General features: G+C 51.0%; 1 long non-coding RNA gene across 4 annotated transcripts in view; it reads right to left on the bottom strand.

The window, feature by feature from the left end:
- LOC134969593 (uncharacterized) overlaps nt 1-18,175 on the bottom strand; it is a 640,552-nt gene that overhangs the window by 510,018 nt on the left and 112,359 nt on the right. For 3 of the 4 annotated variants that reach the window (XR_010189505.1, XR_010189503.1, XR_010189502.1), the window contains exon 1: nt 6,466-6,576. The exons of the other annotated variant lie outside the window; for it this stretch is intronic. This is a non-coding gene — a long non-coding RNA (uncharacterized LOC134969593). Of the gene's footprint in view, nt 1-6,465; nt 6,577-18,175 lie in introns of those variants that run through there. 4 annotated transcript variants of the gene reach the window in all.

Raw genomic sequence — 18,175 nt, 5'->3', positions numbered from 1 at the left:
GAGAGTCTCTACACATGTTTGCTTGTACACCCCACATACACACAGGGTACAGGGCAGACAGATTTCCCCCCCCCAAGAATGGCAGAGAGACACAGAGATTGGAGCCAACCCACACACAGCGCTATATAGGTATAGGGAGACCCTTAACCAGCGCTGACTGAGTCCCTTAATAGGTGACACAGTCTTACACAGCCTCCTCTCCCTTCTACAACCCCCTGGTACCATACAGATAGCTGGAGGTGCCCTGGAGGGACTGCTCTTCCACTGGCAGCGTGTCTGCAGGCAGGAAAATGGCACTGAACGCTGCTGGGTCCACTCTGAGAAGCTCCGCCCCCTTAATGGCGCTGTCTTCTCGCTCTTCCAAGATTATACTGGCCTGAGGATTTTGTGCTGGCTGAGATCCGCAGACACCGACAGGCTTTCAGGTCAGTGTAGGGTTAAGGCACCGGCTCAGGGCGCCCCTCACAGCGCCGCACCTAAGTACCGCTGAACCTCCCGGAGCACAGTTAGTACTGCGCTCCTACCCTGTAGCCGCCACTGGCCCCCCGCTTGCTAGGGGGGTCGGTGACTCACTCGCTACAAACTTCAGCTCTGCAAGGGGGTGGCGGCATGCTGTTGGGGTGAGCATTCCCCTGCGGCGGGGAGCGATCTATCCCCTCTGGAGCTCAGTGTCCAGTCAGCGGAGATAGTGGCTCAGACCCCGCAGGGCGGACACTGCTCCCCCCCTCAGTCCATCGATGCAGGGAGGCTGTTGCCAGCAGCCTCCCTGTAAAATAAAAACTCTAAAATAAACTTTTACTAAGAAAGCTCTGTACAGCTCCCCTAGGTGTGACCGGCTCCTCCGGGCACATTTTCTAAACTGAGTCTGGTAGGAGTGGCACAGAGAGAGGAGCCACCCCACACTGTTAAACTCTCAAAGTGCCAATGGCTCCTGAAGGACCCGTCTATACCCCATGGTACTAATATGGACCCCAGCATTCTCTAGGACGTAAGAGAAAATACACTTCAGGCATCCCTTCACATGCTTATCTGTCGGTTCCTTCAATGAAGTGACAGTGGTGACGGGCAGAGAAGAGAACACCACAATCCGTGCGACATGAGAGTCTACTGGAGGTGGAGTTTCCCACTTGGTACTCAACTCCATAGGGATAGGATGGCGAGCTAGCATCTTCTTAAAGAGGGAGAATTTCTTCCCTGGTGAAGCCCATGCCTCCTGACGTATGTCAATTTAACTGTCAGAGTGAGGGAAAACAACTTTAACCACCTTCTGATGCTTGAATTTATCAGTCTTCTTTGACACAGTAGTGGGTTCTGCTTCATCATCAATCTGGAGAACCATTATGATAGCTTCCACTATCAGTATAAGCCCCATCCTCATTCAAAGTATCCGAACATGAGTGGATTGGGAGGAGGAAACCACACGTTTGGAGTGCCCCTTGGCCCCAGAGGGCTGAGGTGAGGGCTTCTGTTTAACCAAAGATTTATTCAAATTCTGTATCTGGGCAGACAGAGTGTCCGCCCAAGGCGGATTTGCTACAGGGACAATTTGTGGCTGTAATGGCACAGGCAGTCCCACAGGTGGCGTAAGACATGTTACCAATGTATTTAACATACAGGAGAAGGCAGCCCAAGGTGGCTCTTGATTGGCCACGGGAGCTACAGGTGGAGTGGGAGAGGTATGGGACCCAGCACCCACGTCCCCAGCAGCAGTCCCCCCCCCCCTGGTAAATCCGTGGGATCAGCACTGCCTGAGGCAGAAGCGTCCACGGAATTCCCGCCCTGTGTGGCAGACATTATGAGGAATGTAGCCGTGGGGCACACAGTACAATATAGCCAGACAATAAGAATACCGTATACCAATCCCCTGATTTATGTGCTAATAAAAGCAGGACACAAACAGAGAATTAAGTCGGTATGGGGTAACTGAAATACACAGAAAAATACACTGAGCTGTATAGCATACCTCCATACTGTCCCGATTTTCGCGGGACAGTCCCATTTTTTTTTTGGGGGGGGGGGGGGGGGGGGCAGTTGGGAGGCTCCTGTCACTGCTGCAGCGGTGAAGAGACACTGTGCATTCACTGTAGTCAGAGGGAGAGGGGGCATGCCAGCGGCTCACAGAGCGCTGGGCATGCCCCCTCAGTGAAGAAAACCGGGGGCATGGCTCGCGATCACGGCACTCCCGTTAAGCCATGCCCGCTTCCCAGAGGCCACACCCCTTTTCCCAGCGGGCCACGGCCACGCCGCGCCAATGTCCCTCAGGACAAAAGTTGGGAGGTATGGTATAGACTGTGTAGCACTATATATATATATATATATACTAGGTGCTTCATCGCACCCTACGGGCGCTCTTCACACCGTCGTAGGGGGCTACGCCCCCTTCACGTCTTTGTGTGGTTGAATATATGATTATATGGAGTATTACCTGCATTCCTACTGTTGTTAGAGGTAAAATATTGCGCAATATAAGGGCAGCGGATGGTGATGGGGGCGTTGCCTCTTGCTATGGCGTGAACAGCGGCTGCAAGGCCCGATGTAGAGAATGTAGCGGGTGTGTGGGGGACCGTGAATGGGGGAGAGTGTCTGTAGATGCTGCAGGTGGAGGGGCGAATGGGGAAGGGAGTTGGGAGGTGCTGCGGGTGGGGTTGGGCGGGGGAGTGGGGTCCGGAGGTGCTATGGGTGGGGGAAGGGCGGGGGGTCGCGGGTGGGGAAGGGACAGGTGCGGGGGTTGCTGCGGTGTGGGGGAGGGTCTGTAGATGGTACGGGTGGAGGGGGTTTGATGCAGGGAGGGGGTGTGCGGATGGGTGAGGGGGCTGCGGGTGGTGGAGGGGCAGGTGCGGGGGTGCGTGGATGCTGCAGGTGGGGTTTGGAGGTGCCATGTGGGGGGGGGAGAGAAGCATGGGTGGTGCAGGTGGGAGAGGGGCAGGTGGGGTGGGGGACGGGGTCCGAGGGCGGTAGGGGAGGGGCAGTTGTGGGTGTTCCGAGGGTGGGGGAGGGGTGGGTGGCATGGGTGGGGAAGTGAGGGGTGCGGGGTTTGCTGCTGTGTGGGGGAGGGTGTCTGTAGATGCTACGGGTGGAAGGGGGTTGATGGGGGTGGCGCAGATGGGTGAGGGGGTTGGGAGGTGCTGGGGAGGGGGGGAGGCTGCGAATGGGAGAGTGGATTTGGAGGCGGTGTGAATAGTGGAGGAGAGGGGGTGTGGTGGGGGAAGGGCAGGTGCAGGGCTGTTGGGGATGGAGTAAGGGTTCCGAAGGTGCTGAGGGTGGAGAAGGGGTTGATTGCTGGGGTGCGGTGGATGGTGGAGGGGTCCGGAGGTGCTGCGGGTGGTGGAGGGGCAGGTGTGGGGGTGCGTGTAGGGGAGGTGGGGTGCTGCACGTGGGGTAGGGTGTTGGGAGGTGCCGTGTGGGGGGGCAGAAGCATGGGTGGTGCAGGTGGAAGAGGGGCAGTTGCGGTGGTTTGGCAGATGGGGGAGGGGGTCTGGAAGTGCCACGGGTGGTGGAGGAGCAGGTGTGGGGATGCGTGGATGACACGGGTGGGGGAGGGGGGGTGCTGCAGGTGGGGTAGGGGGTTGGGAGGTGCAGTGTCGGGGGGGGGGGAGAAGCACGGGTGGAAGAGCGGCAGGCGCGGTGGTGTGGCGGATGGGGAGGGGATCTGGAAGTGCCGTTGGTGGTGGAGGCGCAGTTGTGGGGGTGCGTGGATGCCACGGGTGGGGGAGGGGGGGGTGCTGCTGGTGGGGTAGGGTTTGGGAGGTGCCGTGTGGGGTGGGAGAAGAATGGGTGGTGCGGGTGGAAGAGAGGCAGGTGGGGTGGTTTGGCAGATGGGGGCGGGGGTCTGGAAGTGCTGCGGGTGGTGGAGGCGTAGTTGTGGGGGTAGCAGTGGGTGGAGGATGGGGTCCTATACACACAGCATGATACTGGTCTGTACAGCATGGACATATACAGACACAGCGACTGTACTCCTGTCTGCACTCACCACTTGTGGCTGGGCTGGGCCCCGGCATTCCCATGGCCACTTCCTCACACAGCTGCAGAATGCTGTACACCGCCGACAACTCCTCCTCTGCTCCTCTGTGTCGTTATCCACAGAAGGCCCTGAGAGAGTCACCTCCTCACACAGCAGCACGTTGGGGTCGGCGGGCGCAGCCTCTTCCGCTCCCCGGCGCCTCCGTCAGGTGGACAGTGGACCGGCATCCCCCGAGGCTGTCCCTTCCCCACACAGCTGCAGCGTGCTCTGGTCCCCCGCCGGAGCCTCCTCCGATCCCAGTCCAGTAAAAAGTTAGTGAAGCGGGAGCGTGGCGGCTTCCAGTGGCAGGGACTCATAGGCAGCTGCCTAATGCTGGCCCTGATACTGAGCACTCCCCCAGGCGGCATGGCGCCTGGAGAGCTGTGGGTAGGGGAGCGACTTTATGTGGAGCTGGGGGCAGGAGTGGCGTGAGGCTGGGCGCCTGCACACAGACAGGTGCGGGTGACGTGGATGTGAAAGTGGAGGGGGTTGCGGCATTGTGCTGATGGCGTGTGGCGGTACAGTGTGGGCCGGGTCTATGAGAGAGGTTGTGGGGCGGGCGGCAGCGGTCTGTGCGGCCGTGGTGCGTGCGGCGTGTTGCCGTTACTGTGTGTCCGCGTCTGCAAGGTGATGCACAGACATGGGGCGGCAGGGAGGGGACGCAGAGACGCGGGGCGGCAGGGAGGGGACGCAGAGAGGCGGGACGCAGGGAGGGGATGCAGAGAGGCGGGAGGCAGAGATGCGGGCGGTAGGGAGAGGATGCAGAGAGGCTGGGTGGCAGGGAGGAGACGCGGGGCGGCAGGGAGGGGACGCAGAGAGGCGGGGCGGCAGGGGGGGTGCGCAGACACGCGGGGCGGTAGGAAGGGGATGCAGAGAGGCGGGGTGGCAGGGAGTGGGACGCAGAGACGCGGGGTGGCAGGGAGGGGGACGCAGACACGCGGGGCGGTAGGGAGGGGATGCAGAGACGCGGTGTGGCAGGGAGGGGGACGCAGAGACGCGGGGCGGCAAGGAGGGGGACGTAGAGAGGGGGATGCAGAGATGCGAGTGGCAGAGAGGGGATGCAGAGAGGCGGGGCGGCAGGGAGGGGATGCAGAGACGCGGGATGCGGGCGGTAGGGAGGGGATGCAGAGAGGCGGGGTGGCAGGGAGGGGACACAGAGACGCGGGGCGGCAGGGAGCGGACGCAGAGACGTGGGGCGGTAGGGAGGGGATGCAGAGAGGCGGGCCGGCAGGGAGGGGACGCAGAGAGGCGGGGCGGCAGGGAGAGGGACGCAGAGACGCGGGGCGGCAGGGAGAGGGACGCAGAGAGGCGGGGCGGAAGGGAGGGGATAAAGAGACGCGGGTTGGCAGGGAGGGGATGCAGAGAGGCGGGGTGGCAGGGAGGGGACGCAGAGACACGGGGCGGCATGGAGGTTACGCAGAGATGCGGTGCGGCAGGGAGGGGATGCAGAGAGGTGGGGTGGCAGGGCGGGGATGCAGAGAGGCGGGGCGGCAGGGAGGGGATGCAGAGAGGCGGGGTGGCAGGGAGGGGATAGAGAGACGCGGGTCAGCAGGGAGGGGACACAGAGATTTGGGTCAGCAGGGAGGGGACGCAGAGAGGCAGGGAGGGGACGCAGAGACGCGGTGCTGCCTATGTACTCTCTCACCTGTGAGGTTGTGGCAGCGTCCACAGTACCAGGTGTCTGTACGCGGCGCAGGGAGGCCTATGAAGCCGCCATACACATTAGGAGGGACGGGTGGCGCAGGAGACGGACGGGGAGGCAGCAGTCAGGCGCGGGTGATGCTGCGCCGTAACTGGCGGGACAGTGGGTCCCAGGCGCGGCTGCAGTGCGGGAGCTGGCGTTGGGGGTGTGCGGAGGGCGAGAGGGGTGGTGCGGCCTGCGGCTGTCTGGTCGGCTGTGATGCGGCCCGGCCACCGTGTCCGTGCTGCGGATGGGTGTGAGAGTCTGGGAGATGGTGGGCTTGTGCGGCGGGTGGGATCGGTGCTGTGGGGTTAGCGGGTGTGTGTGCTGGTCCGTTATGCGTCGGGTCTGGGCCGTCAGTGGCTGCATGTGGGAGCTGGTGGAGGGGGGTATGCTGCGGGTGGCATTGGAGTGTAGGTGGCCATGGTTACCTGGCACTGTGGTGGGTCCGTCCCCTGGTGGCTTGTGGCTGGGGATTGTGTGGCTGCTGTTCCCGTTCTGCTAGTGGTATGCTGGGACAGGGCAGGAGCTGTGACTCCACCCAGCCCTGTGACTCCACCCAGCGTTAGAACTGCAGGCACAGAGTCACAAGGCAAATATATAGGAGATATATATATATATATATATATATATATATACAAGTGGATGATGGCACGGCACTCCAAGGCGGCTTGTTAAATCATGACACAAACGGCAGAACTTCAGCAACGTTTCAATGTAATATACATTGTCCTCAGGCTTACAAAAAGTACAAACAATACTCACAAATATACAGAACTCTCACCAGGTGTGCGGCGCCGTCATTCCGGAAACGGGACAAACACCCGCCCAGCGGCGTAGACGTCAAGAGTGACGTCATCCATGTGCTCCCCATCACCATGGTAACCATATGCGCTGCAACTAAACACAATGACTGCTATTACTATACATTACAGTTATGCATAAACCATATATCAACCAACATATACATTTATCCAACAGAAGTGGATAATATAACATGGCTAATGTAATACTGCCCTCATATAAATTCATCTGAAGTAACTTAGGGTTAAATATTCATTCAAACCTCGTGGGGCCACAGTGTCCAACCTTTGGATCCACTGTGCTTCCCTCTGCAATAATTTTAACCCCCGGTTGCCACCCCTAAGTGAAGGCAATATTTGGTCAATCATTCTGTACCTAACCGTTGTCAACGGATGACGTGCAGTGCTAAAATGACGTGCGACTGGTTGGTCACTTTTACCAGTACTGATGGCTGCCTTAATAGCTGACCTATGGGCTGCCATACGTTCCTTAAATGTTCTTTCGGTTTTGCCGATGTATGACAGCCCACAGGGGCATATCAATTGATAGACCACAAAACGAGACCCACAGGTGAGTCAATGTTGGATATGGTAAGTTTTCCCTGTATGTGGGTGTTGGAATTTGTCGCCAGGTATAAGGAACTGACATGTGGTACACGTACATCTATAACATCCCTTTCTTATACCATAGAAGATGGATTGCGGCATCGGGTCAAAGATATCTGTTCTAACTAGAATGTCACGTAAATTTCTAGTTCTTTTATAACAGGGCATAATTTTGGTGTTATACAATTTCAACTCAGGGTCCGACTGTATTATTTCCCAATGTTTTTTAACTGAAGAATTGATGGACTTACTCACTGTGTTAAATTCTTGCACCCATGGGATGCAAACATCGGATACCTGATCTTGTTGGTGGTATAAAAGTTGATGTCTATCCAATGCTAAGGCCTTTGTCTTAGCTGCCTTGAGCAATGTGGGATGATAGCCACGCCTCCTAAATTTTTGGGACATGTTATCAATTTGTTCAGCCGCTACTGCTGGATCTGAGGTGATACGTTTAGCTCTTATAAATTGAGAATAGGGGAGACCTCGCTTAAGAGGGTATGGGTGACAACTTTTAAAGTGTAACAAATTATTCCTGTCTGTAGGTTTAGAAAAAAGTGATGTTACTATTCTACCATTATTAATGGTCAATTGAACATCTAAATATTGAATAGTATCTGCAGCAATCAGGTATGTAAGTTTTATGGGGTGCTCCCTCTTATTGTGGGCATCAATGACAGACATCAAAGACTCCCGTGTACCTTGCCAGATGACCAACAGGTCATCAATATATCTGCAAAAGAAAATTATATTTTTGGAAATCTCTGTATCAACAAATAGCAATTCCTCCTCAACACCAAACATATATATGTTCGAGTACGATGGGGCCACACTGGACCCCATCGCACACCCTTGTCGCTGCAAATAGAATTTCCCGTCATACAGGAAATAATTTTTGCATAATGTCATTTCTAACAATTGCACACATAATGGAATATCAGGTCCAACATAATCCGATTGAGCCCTTAAGAACTGAGTGACAGCCGCCAGACCTCCCACATGGGGTATAGAAGTATACAGGCTTTGCACATCAATTGTGCAGAGTAATGTACCTTCTGATAACAAAGGTAACTCATCTAAACGCCTCAACAATGTACTTGTATCCAACAGATATCGAGAATTACGCTGAATGTATGGTTGAAAAATGTCATCTAAAAAAATTGCTACAGGCTGAAATAATGACCCCCTGGCCGATATAATCGGTCTACCTGGGGGTTTAACCATATTCTTATGAATTTTTGGTGTTGTATATAATACAGGAACTACTGGGTGAGACGGGATCAGCGCATTTCTGACATCTGTCGGAATAAGATTGGATTGTACAGTAGAGATGAGCGGGTTCGGTTCCTCTGAATCCGAACCCGCCCGAACTTCATGTTTTTTCTCACGGGTCCGAGCGACTCGGATCTTCCCGCCTTGCTCGGTTAACCCGAGCGCGCCCGAACGTCATCATGACGCTGTCGGATTCTCGCGAGGCTCGGATTCTATCGCGAGACTCGGATTCTATATAAGGAGCCGCGCGTCGCCGCCATTTTCACACGTGCATTGAGATTGATAGGGAGAGGACGTGGCTGGCGTCCTCTCCATTTAGATTAGAAGAGAGAGAGTGAGATTGATTTGAGACAGAGACACTTGATTTACTGGAGCTTAGGAGTACTGTAGAGAGTGCAGAGTTTACTAGTGACTGACCACAGTGACCACCAGACAGTGCAGTTTTATTTAATATAATCTGTTCTCTGCCTGAAAAAAACGATACACAGTGACTCAGTCACATACCATATCTGTGTGCACTGCTCAGCCCAGTGTGCTGCATCATCTATGTATATATCTGACTGTGCTCACACAGCTTATAATTGTGGGGGAGACTGGGGAGCAGTGCCAGTTATAGGTTATAGCAGGAGCCAGGAGTACATATTATTAAAATTAAACAGTGCACAGTTGCACACTTTTGCTGCAGGAGTGCCACTGCCAGTGTGACTGACCAGTGACCTGACCACACTGACCACCAGTATAGTTAGTAGTATACTATATTGTGATTGCCTGAAAAAGTTAAACACTCGTCGTGTGACTTGTGTGGTGTTTTTTTTTTATTCTATAAAAAACTCATTCTGCTGACAGACAGTGTCCAGCAGGTCCGTCATTATATAATATATACCTGTCCGGCTGCAGTAGTGATATATATATATTTTTTATATCATTATTTATCATCCAGTCGCAGCAGACACAGTACGGTAGTTCACGGCTGTAGCTACCTCTGTGTCGGCACTCGGCAGTCCATCCATAATTGTATACCACCTACCCGTGGTTTTTTTTTCTTTCTTCTTTATACATACTACATCTCATTATCATCCAGTCTATATTAGCAGCAGACACAGTACAGTACGGTAGTCCACGGCTGTAGCTACCTCTGTGTCGGCACTCGGCAGTCCGTCCATAATTACAGTTATGCATAAACCATATATCAACCAACATATACATTTATCCAACGGAAGTGGATAATATAACATGGCTAATGTAATACTGCCCTCATATAAATTCATCTGAAGTAACTTAGGGTTAAATATTCATTCAAACCTCGTGGGGCCACAGTGTCCAACCTTTGGATCCACTGTGCTTCCCTCTGCAATAATTTTAACCCCCGGTTGCCACCCCTAAGTGAAGGCAATATTTGGTCAATCATTCTGTACCTAACCGTTGTCAACGGATGACGTGCAGTGCTAAAATGACGTGCGACTGGTTGGTCACTTTTACCAGTACTGATGGCTGCCTTAATAGCTGACCTATGGGCTGCCATACGTTCCTTAAATGTTCTTTCGGTTTTGCCGATGTATGACAGCCCACAGGGGCATATCAATTGATAGACCACAAAACGAGACCCACAGGTGAGTCAATGTTGGATATGGTAAGTTTTCCCTGTATGTGGGTGTTGGAATTTGTCGCCAGGTATAAGGAACTGACATGTGGTACACGTACATCTATAACATCCCTTTCTTATACCATAGAAGATGGATTGCGGCATCGGGTCAAAGATATCTGTTCTAACTAGAATGTCACGTAAATTTCTAGTTCTTTTATAACTGGGCATAATTTTGGTGTTATACAATTTCAACTCAGGGTCCGACTGTATTATTTCCCAATGTTTTTTAACTGAAGAATTGATGGACTTACTCACTGTGTTAAATTCTTGCACCCATGGGATGCAAACATCGGATACCTGATCTTGTTGGTGGTATAAAAGTTGATGTCTATCCAATGCTAAGGCCTTTGTCTTAGCTGCCTTGAGCAATGTGGGATGATAGCCACGCCTCCTAAATTTTTGGGACATGTTATCAATTTGTTCAGCCGCTACTGCTGGATCTGAGGTGATACGTTTAGCTCTTATAAATTGAGAATAGGGGAGACCTCGCTTAAGAGGGTATGGGTGACAACTTTTAAAGTGTAACAAATTATTCCTGTCTGTAGGTTTAGAAAAAAGTGATGTTACTATTCTACCATTATTAATGGTCAATTGAACATCTAAATATTGAATAGTATCTGCAGCAATCAGGTATGTAAGTTTTATGGGGTGCTCCCTCTTATTGTGGGCATCAATGACAGACATCAAAGACTCCCGTGTACCTTGCCAGATGACCAACAGGTCATCAATATATCTGCAAAAGAAAATTATATTTTTGGAAATCTCTGTATCAACAAATAGCAATTCCTCCTCAACACCAAACATATATATGTTCGAGTACGATGGGGCCACACTGGACCCCATCGCACACCCTTGTCGCTGCAAATAGAATTTCCCGTCATACAGGAAATAATTTTTGCATAATGTCATTTCTAACAATTGCACACATAATGGAATATCAGGTCCAACATAATCCGATTGAGCCCTTAAGAACTGAGTGACAGCCGCCAGACCTCCCACATGGGGTATAGAAGTATACAGGCTTTGCACATCAATTGTGCAGAGTAATGTACCTTCTGATAACAAAGGTAACTCATCTAAACGCCTCAACAATGTACTTGTATCCAACAGATATCGAGAATTACGCTGAATGTATGGTTGAAAAATGTCATCTAAAAAAATTGCTACAGGCTGAAATAATGACCCCCTGGCCGATATAATCGGTCTACCTGGGGGTTTAACCATATTCTTATGAATTTTTGGTGTTGTATATAATACAGGAACTACTGGGTGAGACGGGATCAGCGCATTTCTGACATCTGTCGGAATAAGATTGGATTGTACAGTAGAGATGAGCGGGTTCGGTTCCTCTGAATCCGAACCCGCCCGAACTTCATGTTTTTTCTCACGGGTCCGAGCGACTCGGATCTTCCCGCCTTGCTCGGTTAACCCGAGCGCGCCCGAACGTCATCATGACGCTGTCGGATTCTCGCGAGGCTCGGATTCTATCGCGAGACTCGGATTCTATATAAGGAGCCGCGCGTCGCCGCCATTTTCACACGTGCATTGAGATTGATAGGGAGAGGACGTGGCTGGCGTCCTCTCCATTTAGATTAGAAGAGAGAGAGTGAGATTGATTTGAGACAGAGACACTTGATTTACTGGAGCTTAGGAGTACTGTAGAGAGTGCAGAGTTTACTAGTGACTGACCACAGTGACCACCAGACAGTGCAGTTTTATTTAATATAATCCGTTCTCTGCCTGAAAAAAACGATACACAGTGACTCAGTCACATACCATATCTGTGTGCACTGCTCAGCCCAGTGTGCTGCATCATCTATGTATATATCTGACTGTGCTCACACAGCTTATAATTGTGGGGGAGACTGGGGAGCAGTGCCAGTTATAGGTTATAGCAGGAGCCAGGAGTACATATTATTAAAATTAAACAGTGCACAGTTGCACACTTTTGCTGCAGGAGTGCCACTGCCAGTGTGACTGACCAGTGACCTGACCACACTGACCACCAGTATAGTTAGTAGTATACTATATTGTGATTGCCTGAAAAAGTTAAACACTCGTCGTGTGACTTGTGTGGTGTTTTTTTTTTTATTCTATAAAAAACTCATTCTGCTGACAGACAGTGTCCAGCAGGTCCGTCATTATATAATATATACCTGTCCGGCTGCAGTAGTGATATATATATATTTTTTATATCATTATTTATCATCCAGTCGCAGCAGACACAGTACGGTAGTTCACGGCTGTAGCTACCTCTGTGTCGGCACTCGGCAGTCCATCCATAATTGTATACCACCTACCCGTGGTTTTTTTTTCTTTCTTCTTTATACATACTACATCTCATTATCATCCAGTCTATATTAGCAGCAGACACAGTACAGTACGGTAGTCCACGGCTGTAGCTACCTCTGTGTCGGCACTCGGCAGTCCGTCCATAATTGTATACCACCTACCCGTGGTTTTTTTTTCTTTCTTCTTTATACATACATACTACATCTCATTATCAACCAGTCTATATTAGCAGCAGACACAGTACAGTACGGTAGTCCACGGCTGTAGCTACCTCTGTGTCGGCACTCAGCAGTCCATCCATAATTGTATACCACCTACCCGTGGTTTTTTTTTCTTTCTTCTTTATACATACTACATCTCATTATCATCCAGTCTATATTAGCAGCAGACACAGTACAGTACGGTAGTCCACGGCTGTAGCTACCTCTGTGTCGGCACTCGGCAGTCCGTCCATAATTGTATACCACCTACCCGTGGTTTTTTTTTCTTTCTTCTTTATACATACTACATCTCATTATCATCCAGTCTATATTAGCAGCAGACACAGTACAGTACGGTAGTCCACGGCTGTAGCTACCTCTGTGTCGGCACTCGGCAGTCCATCCATAATTGTATACCACCTATCCGTGGTTTTTTTTTCTTTCTTCTTTATACATACATACTACATCTCTTTATCAACCAGTCTATATTAGCAGCAGACACAGTACAGTAGTCCACGGCTGTAGCTACCTCTGTGTCGGCACTCGGCAGTCCATCCATAATTGTATACCACCTACCCGTGGTTTTTTTTTCTTTCTTCTTTATACATACATACTACATCTCTTTATCAACCAGTCTATATTAGCAGCAGACACAGTACGGTAGTCCACGGCTGTAGCTACCTCTGTGTCGGCACTCGGCAGTCCATCCATAATTGTATACCACCTACCCGTGGTTTTTTTAATCTTTCTTCTTTATACATACTACATCTCATTATCATCCAGTCTATATTAGCAGCAGACACAGTACAGTACGGTAGTCCACGGCTGTAGCTACCTCTGTGTCGGCACTCGGCAGTCCGTCCATAATTGTATACCACCTACCCGTGGTTTTTTTTTCTTTCTTCTTTATACATACATACTACATCTCATTATCAACCAGTCTATATTAGCAGCAGACACAGTACAGTACGGTAGTCCACGGCTGTAGCTACCTCTGTGTCGGCACTCGGCAGTCCATCCATAATTGTATACCACCTACCCGTGGTTTTTTTTCTTTCTTCTTTATACATACTACATCTCATTATCATCCAGTCTATATTAGCAGCAGACACAGTACAGTACGGTAGTCCACGGCTGTAGCTACCTCTGTGTCGGCAGTCCGTCCATAATTGTATACTAGTATCCATCCATCTCCATTGTTTACCTGAGGTGCCTTTTAGTTGTGCCTATTAAAATATGGAGAACAAAAATGTTGAGGTTCCAAAATTAGGGAAAGATCAAGATCCACTTCCACCTCGTGCTGAAGCTGCTGCCACTAGTCATGGCCGAGACGATGAAATGCCAGCAATGTCGTCTGCCAAGGCCGATGCCCAATGTCATAGTACAGAGCATGTCAAATCCAAAACACCAAATATCAGTAAAAAAAGGACTCCAAAACCTAAAATAAAATTGTCGGAGGAGAAACGTAAACTTGCCAATATGCCATTTACCACACGGAGTGGCAAGGAACGGCTGAGGCCCTGGCCTATGTTCATGGCTAGTGGTTCTGCTTCACATGAGGATGGAGGCACTCAGCCTCTCGCTAGAAAAATGAAAAGACTCAAGCTGGCAAAAGCAGTAGCACCGCAAAGAACTGTGCGTTCTTCGAAATCCCAAATCCACAAGGAGAGTCCAATTGTGTCGGTTGCGATGCCTGACCTTCCCAACACTGGACGTGAAGAGCATGCGCCTTCCACCATTTGCACGCCCCCTGCAAGTGCTGGAAGGAGCACCCGCAGTCCAGTTCCTGATAGTCAGATTGAAGATGTCAGTGTTGAAGTACACCAGGATGAGGAGGATATGGGTGTTGCTGGCGCTGGGGAGGAAATTGACCAGGAGGATTCTGATGGTGAGGTGGTTTGTTTAAGTCAGGCACCCGGGGAGACACCTGTTGTCCGTGGGAGGAATATGGCCGTTGACATGCCTGGTGAAAATACCAAAAAAATCAGCTCTTCGGTGTGGAACTATTTCAACAGAAATGCGGACAACAGGTGTCAAGCCGTGTGTTCCCTTTGTCAAGCTGTAATAAGTAGGGGTAAGGACGTTAACCACCTCGGAACATCCTCCCTTATACGTCACCTGCAGCGCATTCATAATAAGTCAGTGACAAGTTCAAAAACTTTGGGTGACAGCGGAAGCAGTCCACTGACCAGTAAATCCCTTCCTCTTGTAACCAAGCTCACGCAAACCACCCCACCAACTCCCTCAGTGTCAATTTCCTCCTTCCCCAGGAATGCCAATAGTCCTGCAGGCCATGTCACTGGCAATTCTGACGATTCCTCTCCTGCCTGGGATTCCTCCGATGCATCCTTGCGTGTAACGCCTACTGCTGCTGGCGCTGCTGTTGTTGCTGCTGGGAGTCGATGGTCATCCCAGAGGGGAAGTCGTAAGACCACTTTTACTACTTCCACCAAGCAATTGACTGTCCAACAGTCCTTTGCGAGGAAGATGAAATATCACAGCAGTCATCCTACTGCAAAGCGGATAACTGAGGCCTTGGCATCCTGGGTGGTGAGAAACGTGGTTCCGGTATCCATCATTACTGCAGAGCCAACTAGAGACTTGTTGGAGGTACTGTGTCCCCGGTACCAAATACCATCTAGGTTCCATTTCTCTAGGCAGGCGATACCGAAAATGTACACAGACCTCAGAAAAAGAGTCACCAGTGTCCTAAAAAATGCAGCTGTACCCAATGTCCACTTAACCACGGACATGTGGAGCAGGGCAGGGTCAGGACTATATGACTGTGACAGCCCACTGGGTAGATGTATGGACTCCCGCCGCAAGAACAGCAGCGGCGGCACCAGTAGCAGCATCTCGCAAACGCCAACTCTTTCCTAGGCAGGCTACGCTTTGTATCACCGGTTTCCAGAATACGCACACAGCTGAAAACCTCTTACGGCAACTGAGGAAGATCATCGCGGAATGGCTTACCCCAATTGGACTCTCCTGTGGATTTGTGGCATCGGACAACGCCAGCAATATTGTGTGTGCATTAAATATGGGCAAATTCCAGCACGTCCCATGTTTTGCACATACCTTGAATTTGGTGGTGCAGAATTATTTAAAAAACGACAGGGGCGTGCAAGAGATGCTGTCGGTGGCCAGAAGAATTGCGGGACACTTTCGGCGTACAGGCACCACGTACAGAAGACTGGAGCACCACCAAAAACTACTGAACCTGCCCTGCCATCATCTGAAGCAAGAAGTGGTAACGAGGTGGAATTCAACCCTCTATATGCTTCAGAGGTTGGAGGAGCAGCAAAAGGCCATTCAAGCCTATACAATTGAGCACGATATAGGAGGTGGAATGCACCTGTCTCAAGCGCAGTGGAGAATGATTTCAACGTTGTGCAAGGTTCTGATGCCCTTTGAACTTGCCACACGTGAAGTCAGTTCAGACACTGCCAGCCTGAGTCAGGTCATTCCCCTCATCAGGCTTTTGCAGAAGAAGCTGGAGACATTGAAGGAGGAGCTAACACGGAGCGATTCCGCTAGGCATGTGGGACTTGTGGATGGAGCCCTTAATTCGCTTAACAAGGATTCACGGGTGGTCAATCTGTTGAAATCAGAGCACTACATTTTGGCCACCATGCTCGATCCTAGATTTAAAGCCTACCATGGATCTCTCTTTCCGGCAGACACAAGTCTGCTGGGGTTGAAAGACCTGCTGGTGAGAAAATTGTCAAGTCAAGCGGAACGCGACCTGTCAACATCTCCTCCTTCACATTCTCCCGCAACTGGGGGTGCGAGGAAAAGGCTCAGAATTCCGAGCCCACCCGCTGGCGGTGATGCAGGGCAGTCTGGAGCGACTGCTGATGCTGACATCTGGTCTGGACTGAAGGACCTGACAACGATTACGGACATGTCGTCTACTGTCACTGCATATGATTCTCTCCCCATTGAAAGAATGGTGGAGGATTATATGAGTGACCGCATCCAAGTAGGCACGTCACACAGTCCGTACTTATACTGGCAGGAAAAAGAGGCAATTTGGAGGCCCTTGCACAAACTGGCTTTATTCTACCTAAGTTGCCCTCCCACAAGTGTGTACTCCGAAAGAGTGTTTAGTGCCGCCGCTCACCTTGTCAGCAATCAGCGTACGAGGTTACATCCAGAAAATGTGGAGAAGATGATGTTCATTAAAATGAATTATAATCAATTCCTCCGCGGAGACATTGACCAGCAGCAATTGCCTCCACAAAGTACACAGGGAGCTGAGATGGTGGATTCCAGTGGGGACGAATTGATAATCTGTGAGGAGGGGGATGTACACGGTGATATATCGGAGGATGATGATGAGGTGGACATCTTGCCTCTGTAGAGCCAGTTTGTGCAAGGAGAGATTAATTGCTTCTTTTTTTGGGGGGGTCCAAACCAACCCGTCATATCAGTCACAGTCGTGTGGCAGACCCTGTCACTGAAATGATGGGTTAATTAAAGTGTGCATGTCCTGTTTTGTTTATACAACATAAGGGTGGGTGGGAGGGCCCAAGGACAATTCCATCTTGCACCTCTTTTTTCTTTTATTTTTCTTTGCGTCATGTGCTGTTTGGGGAGGGTTTTTTGGAAGGGCCATCCTACGTGACACTGCAGTGCCACTCCTAGATGGGCCCGGTGTTTGTGTCGGCCACTAGGGTCGCTTATCTTACTCACACAGTCAGCTACCTCATTGCGCCTCTTTTTTTCTTTGCGTCATGTGCTGTTTGGGGAGGGTTTTTTGGAAGGGCCATCCTACGTGACACTGCAGTGCCACTCCTAGATGGGCCCGGTGTTTGTGTCGGCCACTAGGGTCGCTTATCTTACTCACACAGTCAGCTACCTCATTGCGCCTCTTTTTTTCTTTGCGTCATGTGCTGTTTGGGGAGGGTTTTTTGGAAGGGACATCCTGCGTGACACTGCAGTGCCACTCCTAGATGGGCCCGGTGTTTGTGTCGGCCACTAGGGTCGCTTATCTTACTCACACAGTCAGCTACCTCATTGCGCCTCTTTTTTTCTTTGCGTCATGTGCTGTTTGGGGAGGGTTTTTTGGAAGGGACATCCTGCGTGACACTGCAGTGCCACTCCTAGATGGGCCCGGTGTTTGTGTCGGCCACTAGGGTCGCTTATCTTACTCACACAGTCAGCTACCTCATTGCGCCTCTTTTTTTCTTTGCGTCATGTGCTGTTTGGGGAGGGTTTTTTGGAAGGGCCATCCTGCGTGACACTGCAGTGCCACTCCTAGATGGGCCCGGTGTTTGTGTCGGCCACTAGGGTCGCTTATCTTACTCACACAGTCAGCTACCTCATTGCGCCTCTTTTTTTCTTTGCGTCATGTGCTGTTTGGGGAGGGTTTTTTGGAAGGGCCATCCTGCGTGACACTGCAGTGACACTCCTAGATGGGCCCGGTGTTTGTGTCGGCCACTAGGGTCGCTTATCTTACTCACACAGTCAGCTACCTCAGTGCGCCTCTTTTTTTCTTTGCGTCATGTGCTGTTTGGGGAGGGTTTTTTGGAAGGGACATCCTGCGTGACACTGCAGTGCCACTCCTAGATGGGCCCGGTGTTTGTGTCGGCCACTAGGGTCGCTAATCTTACTCACACAGCTACCTCATTGCGCCTCTTTTTTTCTTTGCGTCATGTGCTGTTTGGGGAGGGT

Source organism: Pseudophryne corroboree, chromosome 11 (assembly GCF_028390025.1).
Source record: "Pseudophryne corroboree isolate aPseCor3 chromosome 11, aPseCor3.hap2, whole genome shotgun sequence".
NCBI classification, from domain to species: domain Eukaryota; kingdom Metazoa; phylum Chordata; class Amphibia; order Anura; family Myobatrachidae; genus Pseudophryne; species Pseudophryne corroboree.
Note: the sequence above shows the minus strand (reverse complement) of the source record. Positions and strands in the feature narration are given on the sequence as shown.